Here is a 12,194-nt window from a genome sequence, read left to right as displayed (position 1 = left end):
TGTCGACTGTTGAGACGGGTCATGAATTTTTTTCCTGTCCTTCGAACGTGTTTCCATCATGCGCAGTAACACGATCTATGAGTAAAACGCAACCTGATGTTGAAACTGTAACTAAAATGGTGAGTCTAACTCAAGAAATCCCTTCCCTCTTGTCTGTGTCACGGAATGAATTAATTGAAAAAACACTTGAGTTTGAAATTGGTGACCCTGTGCAACAGATTGTGGTACCTCAGGTTCTGCATCAACTTGTCTTACAAACCGCACATGACATGTCTGGACATTTAGGAGTAAAAAAAACACATAAGTTGATACTGAAAAGTTTTTTTTGGCCAAAATTGAAGCGTTAGATATCAAAATATATTAAGTCTTGTCAAACTTGTCAGCTTACTGGAAAACCAAACCAGTCTGTAAAACCTGACCCTCTGTATCCAATTCCTGCTCTTGGCCAACCATTTGGACATCTTATAGTGGATTGTGTTGGCCCGTCGCCTCGGTCAAAAGCCGGGAATGAATACTTGCTTACTGTTATGTGCCAAGTGACTAGGTACCCAGCTGTGTACCCTATACGTTCTCTAACTGCAAAGTTAGTGGTAAAAGCGTTGACTCAGTTTATCTCAGTGTTCGAAATTCCTCGAGTTATTCAGTCAGATCAGGGGAGTAATTTTACTTCCCATCTGTTTGGTCAAGTATTGAAACAGCTTCATATTCAACATAATCTTTCCAGTGCTTATCATCCCCAAAGTCAGGGAGCACTGGAAAATTTTTATCAGACACTAAAATCGTTACTGAGATCATACTGTGTTGAGACGGGTAAAGATTGGGAGACTGGGTTACCTTGGTTGATAATGTCAGCTCGAGAAGCTGCTCAGGAAAGCATTGGATTTAGCCCAAACAGTCTTGTTTTGGCCATGATGTACGTGGTCCATTATCTGTTTTGTCTGCGGATTGGAAACGAAATGATCCACCTAAAGACGTTTTGTCATATGTGAGTGACTTTCGCAGACGAGTTTTTGAAGCGTGCCAGTTGGCAAAGACATCTTTGAGGAAAACGCAAGATCGAATGAAACGATTCTTTGATAGACGAACAGAATTATGTTCATTTCAATCTGGTGATCAAGTACTTGTTTTGTTGCCTTTTGTAGGATCACCATTTCAGGCCAAATTTGCAGGCCCATATACTGTGGCTCGTCAAGTTTCTGATCTTAATTATTTGATCAATACACCAGATCAAAGAAGGAAAATAAAGTGTGTCATGTAAACTTGTTAAAACCGTTTTATGGTTCTGAAGATTTCGTGGACACTAAAATCAATGACTCTAAAGTAAATGTGGTTAAACCTGTTTTTTGTGTTAAACCTGTTTTGCTTGCAGGCCCTTTTTTTGGTGGTGCCGAGTTCTCCTCTTCAGTTCTGATAAATGGGGACCAAGAGGAGATTGATCCAGGAGATTCTATTCTTCAGGGTCGATTACGAAATTCGGAGGAGTTAACCTCTTTGCACCGTCGATTTAGTAATTTAACAGAAGCAAAGCGTAACGATCTGATTAGCTTGATTTTCTGAATATGTTACCCTGTTTCCTGATACTCCGACTCGTACAAATTTGATTACAGACGACATCGATGTGGGAGATTCAGCTCCAATTCGTCAGTGCTTTTATAGAGTATCTGCGAATAAGAAAAAACAACTAGAGGATGAACTTGACTATATGTTGAAAAATGATATCGCTAAGTCTTCCTTTTCTAGTTGGGCTTCTCCGTCGATGTTGGTGCATAAATCTGATGGATCATTCAGATTTTGTACCGATTATCGAAAGTCAAATGCAGTGACAAAACCGGATTCGTTTCCATTGCCAATTGAGGCCTGTATTGATCAGGTGGGAAGCGGTAAATTCGTAAGTAAGTTCGATCTACTAAAAGGTTACTGGCAAGATTTATTGTGCCGTCAGGATTGTTTTCATAAAAGGTTATGAGTTTCGGTTTGCGAAACGCTCCCGCGACTTTCCAGCGATTAATGAATCGAGTCATTTCTGGCTTGGAGGGATGCGCAGTGTATTTGGATGACGTTGTAGTTTTTAGTCAAACATGGGACGAACACATGGTTCAAATTAGAGCACTATTTGATCGTTTTTTGAACGCCAATTTGACTGTGAACTTGTTAAAGTGTGAGTTCGCCAAGGCCACAGTTGTATATTTGGGGAAGGTAGTGGGACAAGGCCAAGTGCGCCCTGTCCGTGCAAAAGTGGAAGTGATCGATAATTACCCTACTCCAACCACCAAGAAGGAACTTTTTGCGATTTCTGGGAATGGTGGGGTTTTAACGTTGTTTTTGTCGAAATTTTTCTACAGTGGGGGCACCCCTGACAAATTTGCTAAGAGGAGAGTAGTTGTATCATATACTGTGTGTCAAATAGTTTGATTGATTTATGACCCCCTGTCAAATTATCTGTCCACCAGTCACTCAAACTGAGACTTTTATGGTATGACAGCCCTGATGACAGATATGTTTTATGGTTGTTTTTGTGGGTATCCTCTGACCCCAACCCTTCCTTTAGTGGGTCTAACTACCTCACCCCCCTTCACTACTTCCTTATCAAAAATGATTGTTTTCATCCTGTTTAGCTTTTACTGCAGGATATTAGTGAATAACAATTGTCAACTAGTGTGATAAACTAAATGTAGTATAAGTGTTTTTCCTCTAAGAGTGTTGTTTCCTTTGCTTTGTGGTTTTTATCATGCAAATGAGTGAGTTGGTGCTTGTTGTTTGAAATCTTCTGAATGTTTGTGTGTCTCCCCACTTTCCCCCCTAAGCAAGTCATTTAATCAGTAAATCAAAGTAAGTGAGTTTTTTATGATCTGGCAGTCTTGTTTGATAGTTTACATATTATAGCTGTGTTAATGTGTATTTGTCCTCATCCTGCTGGCCTGACATCCTGATGGTCAGGCAATGTTTGATCTCTCATTAAACGAGTGAAAACCTGGCAGGGGGTGTGTTAGAGTGGCGTCCTAACGTTTAACGCAATGTTTCAACTAAGAGTGATCTGGGGACATAGTTTTAAGTTTTATATGATAAATGATTAAAAGCGATTGGGTTCCGTTTATCATCAATGAGACATAAATTACATATGCTTCAAGGATATGTCTCTGATCTGTTTCTTCTAATGTGTGTTATAAATATTTTATAGAATAAGAAATGACAACGATAGCCAGGTACGTTTTATCATGCGTTTGGTGTCGTTCGGGATGGCTGTGTATTTTTCACATATTAAACAGGGTGGTGTTGTCTAACGAAAAAAATTGTAACGTTTTAGAGTTAATGCAATGATCCATTTTTAAACAAATGGTGTTCTGAGTCGCGTCATGGGTTACCGACTGAGTGGTGAGACGTCAGTGTGTCTACGTGAACCAAGGTGTTTTAAATCGTATTCTTTGAAATGTCCGTCACCTGTACATCACTTTTTAAAATAAATACTTCCTTATGTCTGAGAGGATATCGTGGATCTACGATGATTTCAACATGATAAAGAGTTTTGGGGTTTGTTGGAGACGGTGTGAATGGTCATTCATGTTTATCACAGGTAGTCTAGTGTTAGTGCGAGTGCATATGTGTGTGTATTGTTACAATGACCGGGGGTGTGTTTTGCATATGTTAATAGGGTCACCCCTTAACTTTTTAACACCAAGCCCGTATGTCTTTATAAGTTGAAAATGTTTTGGTTTCTTTCGTTATGGAATCCTGTGTGTCAAGACAGTCGTCCAGAGTCGCGGTAAACAGACATTCATCTCTTTGTCATTTTGAAAAACTACCCAATCTTCTAAAATGGCAAGATTCATTTACGGTATGTGTTTTTCGTTTTTTCTTTGAATCAAATAAAAACAAAAAAAGTATAACTAGTCATTGTATTGGTGCCTTGTTTAAAAACAGGTTGTGTGTAATGAAATAGGTACATTGAACGACCCCCGATATTCCTGGCTTATAGAAGAAATTAACAAACTAAATGGTCCAACTGGTATGTAAATATAAATTTGTATATTAATATGGATCATAATAATAAATACTAAAATATATAATAATTGTGTACAATTTTATCTACAGGTTCGCCCCCTGTTGTAACAACACAACACAGCAAAAACCCCGGATGTTTAAGAAGAGCCGTTGGTACGTAGGCCTGTATGTGTGTTTGAGATAGTAGTGATTATTGAAAATCATGTAATACAATGTTTTACTGCCTGCTGGCATGACACCCTGATGTTCTCACATCACAGTTTGAAACCTGACGGTTGTCTTTTTAAATTTGTGATAGATAATGGTTATGTCTTGTTTCATCTAAGAGTTATTTCATTCCAGGTTTAAGATTTTTATCTGATAAATGATTAACGTTTTTGGGTCACCATTTTATCATTGTGTCATAACTATATCTTTTTGATTCAATGACATGCCCTGCCATGTTCATTCTGGTCATGGAGGAATGGGGGATTGTTTTTTGTTAGCACCTCTAAGGGGTGTCTTTCTGACAAATGTTATAGTCTTAAGACCACGACCCCCAAAAAAAAGAACTTTTAAATCCAGGAATAAAAAAAAAAAAAAAATCTAGTCAATATCTTCATCTACAATTGTCATAGGTCTACACTGTTTTATTTAATAAATGTTGCGTTTCAGATGATATCTTAAGATCTTCAAGAAGGATGGTGCTACCACTTATAGCTCTAACCATGGGTTAAAATACAACTGTTTAGCACTCTTTACAAAATGAAAGATCTATTATTGTATTCTTTAAAAAATGTAGAATAGTCATATAACTATTTGGTATCATGTTGAGTAAAGACTGAGTCACAACAGTGGGGTTTTAAATGTAGCTTCTGTTAATGGAGTTGTAGGTGAGGATGTGTTTATGGTAATAGGTCAAAGAATTTTTGGGAGACTCAAACTGGGGGATTGTTTTTGTTAGCACCTCTAAGGGGTGTCTTTCTGACAAATGTTATAGTCTTAAGACCACGACCCCCCCCAAAAAAGAAGTTTTTTAAATCCAGGAATAAAAAATAAAAAAAAATCTAGTCAATATCTTCATCTACAATTGTCATAGGTCTACACTGTTTTATTTAATAAATGTTGCGTTTCAGATGATATCTTAAGATCTTCAAGAAGGATGGTGCTACCACTTATAGCTCTAACCATGGGTTAAAATACAATTGTTTAGCACTCCTTTCAAAATGAAAGATCTATTATTGTATTCTTTAAAAAATGTAGAATAGTCATATACTTGGTATCATGTTGAGTAAAGACTGAGTCACAACAGTGGGGTTTTAAATGTAGCTTCTGTTAATGGAGTTGTAGGTAAGGATGTGTTTATGGTAATAGGTCAAAGAATTTTTGGGAGACTCAAACATCCCTACATCCACTTTTCACAGCTTAAGTCATGAGACTGTCTCAGTCTGAGACTATAGTAGTTTATTTTTCATTTCATCCCTCTACATCGGCATTATTTCAGGTTGTACATCTGATAGCAAAGAAGTCTTAACAGATAGTGTTTCCATTTCACATTGTTTTAAGGGCATATATTTGTAAGTGTTAAGTAAATGATAACATGTTTTTATAACGGTTCTCTTAAGATCTAAATATCACAAACAACGTATAAGTTGACTCAACTGGGCATGTTTTGTATATTTGTCATCCTTTTCTTATGTTGCATGCTTTTAACTACTCATGTAATTCCCTTTCTGACACAAACCATCTGAATGTATTAAAAATAATAATAAGAGAAGGCCACAGCAAGTTTTTTAAGTACCACTGTATTTTCCTGTATGTGTTAAATGCTTGGCCAGACAGATCTGACAGTGTGTGTGCTGGATTGTGCATTAAACATGATTGGTAAAATGTGGTTGCATTAAAGAATATCTTTCACATGTAAAAAAAAAATCTATATTTAAAGTTCTAACAAACTAAACTAAAATAAACTAAAAATGGCTTTTGCCTGCAGGAAAATAGGCAACTTATGAAGACAATGCGTCTTGTGAAACGCTGTATGGGGTTTTTTAAATGTTTAAAAACATACCGAGCTACAGAGATAGATTTCCTTTTAAAAGATTGGATGTTACCTCTAGTTTTTAGCCAAGTTTGGTCTTTTCATCTTCTTTTCTCGATTGCTCAACAAGCACTGGCAAACATGCATATCAGTAGAATTTTATGTGATCTTCACCTTAGGTCTTTCAGTGGTGAAGACAAATGGGAAGCCCATGGGACACTACCCCAATCCGTATCTTACGTGTTACTTAAGTTAAAGATGGGTTAAGTCATAGAGAGACACTATTAACATTGCAACAATATCTCTATAAACCAGTGCGTCAGTAAATGAATCAGTCGATAAATAAATAATTACTTGAAGGCTGAACACACGTTTTGTGTTACCTTGTTTCCCTATTATATCGATATCCTTTGAGAAATGAGTTTTGTGAAGTAATCCTTATACTATACCCTCAAATACACATCATGCACGCAATGTGGTTCTCTCACTATATATCTACAGTGCTGATCAAAACTTTAGACCTGTTTTACTACACAAGTTTGTATCCTCACCATGTGCATGTCAGGAACATTTTACATTTCTTAAATTGTTCATCTTTTGTAAACCTTTTAAATGGTTTCAACTTTTTTTTTATTCAGTACAAAGTTGTCAGGTATTTACACTTAGGTTTTTAGAAGTTTTTTAGTTTGTCACTTTTTTGTGAATATTTACAAATGACGAATTTGATGTGATGGGTCAGTGACGTTTTGTTAGCTTCGTTACATGTTTTACCAAATCTAACGAATGAATCCGAAGGTCGGCATTTCAAATGATAGCCAAAAAATGTAGGACAGCTCTTTATACTGATATAATCTACAGAAAGGTGATAAAACAGACATGGTAAGGCTACGGATTTGTATTAATTGTATTATGTAAAGTTTCTCATTTGAACTTTTTCATAATGTTTTCATTAGTTTTTCTGCTTTATTTTCTTAATTTAACACTTCTTAGTTATAACTAGTGGCCTGTTTACTTCTTTGTGATTTTTAGTTTAATTCCTCAGATAGCCTTTTGTTATAAATTTGTTATTTGACTTCGTACAAAAAGCTAATCCATACATTTTGACCTGTTTATTGTTTTGAGATCTTGTTCAATTGTCTTATTTTCCTCACAAATTTATCCAAAATGTCTTGCTTTAATGCTGGTAAGATCAGTTGTTCTAAGTTTTCTCATCGTTCCAGCCGTGTTTTAGGGTTGATTTAGGTTTGCTTTGATTTAATAAAAAACAAGTATTTACATCCAAAACCTTCTTCATCTTAATGCCTCTATTTTATTACACAGCTAGTATTTTAGCTGTTGAGTATGTATGTTTTTATTTTATACATCGGCACCAATATTTGGCACAATATTTGCATGTAGTCCTTATGATCTAAATATAAGATTACTATGCTGTAGCTCAGTTGTATTTTACTAAAGAAAGCATCTTGATTTAGATTAGTCTTTCTTTGAAAGGAGGAAAGAAAAGTTGTTTAATGTCTCAATTAGAAAACTTGTTTCCATGGAAAGTGCTTACATACTAGTTTGGTTACAAGATTTACGACACAACCAGTGTTTGTGTGTGTGTGTGTCAACACAACACTTTTTACAATATCCATGATAGTCTGATTTATTTATTGCTTCATAGTCTGTATGCCGTTCTTATGGCAATTATAATAGCAAATAAAGGAAATATAATTATTTGTCCTGAAGGCAGAAACTATTCGAAGGTAACTTTCTGAAAAATATCTAATTAGATCATAATATTACTGTTTCATTAACCGATCAAAAGCCAATTTTAATTTTTACAGACCTCATTGACCCCCGTCTATCCAAAATCATACAGTTTTAGCTCAAGCTCATCCATATTAAAAACATTTAATAATAATATTTAGTGTACCTTTGAACAATCACGTACATATTGAACAGTGACACTGATTTTTGAAGTGTCATTGAGTTGCAGACAAGCACTGGTGAGATAAAAGATTTTACAGCTATATGTTTGTTGTTTTGCTCTTTGGTGGTATTGTAAGTTCTTGTTGTGTGTCTGTTTTTCATCTGTTAATTAATTTGTTAATGTCCCAATCTTAAAAATACACTTTTCAAGCAATATTTAGAAATGTTACCTTCCGTATATCCTTCCACACCTAATGTGCTACACTTACTTTTAAGTACAGTAGTACGTCTTATTTTTATTTCTCTTTCGGTAGTCTTCTGCAGTTGTAACATTAGCTCTCGACTCCAGATTTTACAATTTGGAACTATTTTCACAAACATTTCATTATTTCAATTTCTACTAATTTCACAACGGATGATAAAAAATGCATTTAAATTATTGTTTACGTCTCGTTTATGAGGAATTCGTGATTCATACTCTACAAAATGTTTATCTCTGATTTGAATTTCCATCTATACTTTTTTCTGCCATCAACGATTCTCTCACGGTTGGGCATTGCAAGGCAACATTTATTTATATAGCACAATTCATACACAAAGGTAATTCAAAATGCTTTACATAGAATTGATTCACAAAGAAAAGTTACTTAATGAATGAGTTCTTTAGAAAGTAAATGAGTTAAAATCAAAAATGCTTTTATCACTTTTTTTGATGTGTCCGTCCATTATTGCAACAAAATAACACAAGTTTAAAAACAATAATTTAAATGCATTTTTTATCATCCGTTGTGAAATTAGTAGAAATTGAAATAATGAAATGTTTGTGAAAATAGTTCCAAATTGTAAAATCTGGAGTCGAGAGCTAATGTTACAACTGCAGAAGACTGCCGAAAGAGAAATAAAAATAAGACGTACTACTGTACTTAAAAGTAAGTGTAGCACATTAGGTGTGGAAGGATATACGGAAGGTAACATTTCTAAATATTGCTTGAAAAGTGTATTTTTAAGATTGGGACATTAACAAATTAATTAACAGATGAAAAACAGACACACAACAAGAACTTACAATACCACCAAAGAGCAAAACAACAAACATATAGCTGTAAAATCTTTTATCTCACCAGTGCTTGTCTGCAACTCAATGACACTTCAAAAATCAGTGTCACTGTTCAATATGTACGTGATTGTTCAAAGGTACACTAAACATTATTATTAAATGTTTTTAATATGGATGAGCTTGAGCTAAAACTGTATGATTTTGGATAGACGGGGGTCAATGAGGTCTGTAAAAATTAAAATTGGCTTTTGATCGGTTAATGAAACAGTAATATTATGATCTAATTAGATATTTTTCAGAAAGTTACCTTCGAATAGTTTCTGCCTTCAGGACAAATAATTATATTTCCTTTATTTGCTATTATAATTGCCATAAGAACGGCATACAGACTATGAAGCAATAAATAAATCAGACTATCATGGATATTGTAAAAAGTGTTGTGTTGACACACACACACACAAACACTGGTTGTGTCGTAAATCTTGTAACCAAACTAGTATGTAAGCACTTTCCATGGAAACAAGTTTTCTAATTGAGACATTAAACAACTTTTCTTTCCTCCTTTCAAAGAAAGACTAATCTAAATCAAGATGCTTTCTTTAGTAAAATACAACTGAGCTACAGCATAGTAATCTTATATTTAGATCATAAGGACTACATGCAAATATTGTGCCAAATATTGGTGCCGATGTATAAAATAAAAACATACATACTCAACAGCTAAAATACTAGCTGTGTAATAAAATAGAGGCATTAAGATGAAGAAGGTTTTGGATGTAAATACTTGTTTTTTATTAAATCAAAGCAAACCTAAATCAACCCTAAAACACGGCTGGAACGATGAGAAAACTTAGAACAACTGATCTTACCAGCATTAAAGCAAGACATTTTGGATAAATTTGTGAGGAAAATAAGACAATTGAACAAGATCTCAAAACAATAAACAGGTCAAAATGTATGGATTAGCTTTTTGTACGAAGTCAAATAACAAATTTATAACAAAAGGCTATCTGAGGAATTAAACTAAAAATCACAAAGAAGTAAACAGGCCACTAGTTATAACTAAGAAGTGTTAAATTAAGAAAATAAAGCAGAAAAACTAATGAAAACATTATGAAAAAGTTCAAATGAGAAACTTTACATAATACAATTAATACAAATCCGTAGCCTTACCATGTCTGTTTTATCACCTTTCTGTAGATTATATCAGTATAAAGAGCTGTCCTACATTTTTTGGCTATCATTTGAAATGCCGACCTTCGGATTCATTCGTTAGATTTGGTAAAACATGTAACGAAGCTAACAAAACGTCACTGACCCATCACATCAAATTCGTCATTTGTAAATATTCACAAAAAAGTGACAAACTAAAAAACTTCTAAAAACCTAAGTGTAAATACCTGACAACTTTGTACTGAATAAAAAAAAAGTTGAAACCATTTAAAAGGTTTACAAAAGATGAACAATTTAAGAAATGTAAAATGTTCCTGACATGCACATGGTGAGGATACAAACTTGTGTAGTAAAACAGGTCTAAAGTTTTGATCAGCACTGTAGATATATAGTGAGAGAACCACATTGCGTGCATGATGTGTATTTGAGGGTATAGTATAAGGATTACTTCACAAAACTCATTTCTCAAAGGATATCGATATAATAGGGAAACAAGGTAACACAAAACGTGTGTTCAGCCTTCAAGTAATTATTTATTTATCGACTGATTCATTTACTGACGCACTGGTTTATAGAGATATTGTTGCAATGTTAATAGTGTCTCTCTATGACTTAACCCATCTTTAACTTAAGTAACACGTAAGATACGGATTGGGGTAGTGTCCCATGGGCTTCCCATTTGTCTTCACCACTGAAAGACCTAAGGTGAAGATCACATAAAATTCTACTGATATGCATGTTTGCCAGTGCTTGTTGAGCAATCGAGAAAAGAAGATGAAAAGACCAAACTTGGCTAAAAACTAGAGGTAACATCCAATCTTTTAAAAGGAAATCTATCTCTGTAGCTCGATATGTTTTTAAACATTTAAAAAACCCCATACAGCGTTTCACAAGACGCATTGTCTTCATAAGTTGCCTATTTTCCTGCAGGCAAAAGCCATTTTTAGTTTATTTTAGTTTAGTTTGTTAGAACTTTAAATATAGATTTTTTTTTTTACATGTGAAAGATATTCTTTAATGCAACCACATTTTACCAATCATGTTTAATGCACAATCCAGCACACACACTGTCAGATCTGTCTGGCCAAGCATTTAACACATACAGGAAAATACAGTGGTACTTAAAAAACTTGCTGTGGCCTTCTCTTATTATTATTTTTAATACATTCAGATGGTTTGTGTCAGAAAGGGAATTACATGAGTAGTTAAAAGCATGCAACATAAGAAAAGGATGACAAATATACAAAACATGCCCAGTTGAGTCAACTTATACGTTGTTTGTGATATTTAGATCTTAAGAGAACCGTTATAAAAACATGTTATCATTTACTTAACACTTACAAATATATGCCCTTAAAACAATGTGAAATGGAAACACTATCTGTTAAGACTTCTTTGCTATCAGATGTACAACCTGAAATAATGCCGATGTAGAGGGATGAAATGAAAAATAAACTACTATAGTCTCAGACTGAGACAGTCTCATGACTTAAGCTGTGAAAAGTGGATGTAGGGATGTTTGAGTCTCCCAAAAATTCTTTGACCTATTACCATAAACACATCCTTACCTACAACTCCATTAACAGAAGCTACATTTAAAACCCCACTGTTGTGACTCAGTCTTTACTCAACATGATACCAAGTATATGACTATTCAACATTTTTTAAAGAATACAATAATAGATCTTTCATTTTGAAAGGAGTGCTAAACAATTGTATTTTAACCCATGGTTAGAGCTATAAGTGGTAGCACCATCCTTCTTGAAGATCTTAAGATATCATCTGAAACGCAACATTTATTAAATAAAACAGTGTAGACCTATGACAATTGTAGATGAAGATATTGACTAGATTTTTTTTTTTTTTTTATTCCTGGATTTAAAAAACTTCTTTTTTGGGGGGGGTCGTGGTCTTAAGACTATAACATTTGTCAGAAAGACACCCCTTAGAGGTGCTAACAAAAACAATCCCCCAGTTTGAGTCTCCCAAAAATTCTTTGACCTATTACCATAAACACATCCTCACCTACAACTCCAT

The 12,194-nt window shown here is 34.4% G+C and overlaps 1 protein-coding gene across 1 annotated transcript in view; it reads left to right on the top strand.

The window, feature by feature from the left end:
- The window catches only part of LOC130426941 (uncharacterized), a 56,934-nt gene that overhangs the window by 22,707 nt on the left and 22,033 nt on the right, over positions 1 to 12,194 (top strand). The gene's annotated exons all lie outside the window — the stretch shown is intronic.

This window comes from Triplophysa dalaica, chromosome 7 (genome assembly GCF_015846415.1).
Source record: "Triplophysa dalaica isolate WHDGS20190420 chromosome 7, ASM1584641v1, whole genome shotgun sequence".
Lineage (NCBI taxonomy): Eukaryota > Metazoa > Chordata > Actinopteri > Cypriniformes > Nemacheilidae > Triplophysa > Triplophysa dalaica.
The sequence above is the reverse complement of the archived record's forward strand: the minus strand, read 5'-3'. Positions and strand labels throughout refer to the sequence as shown.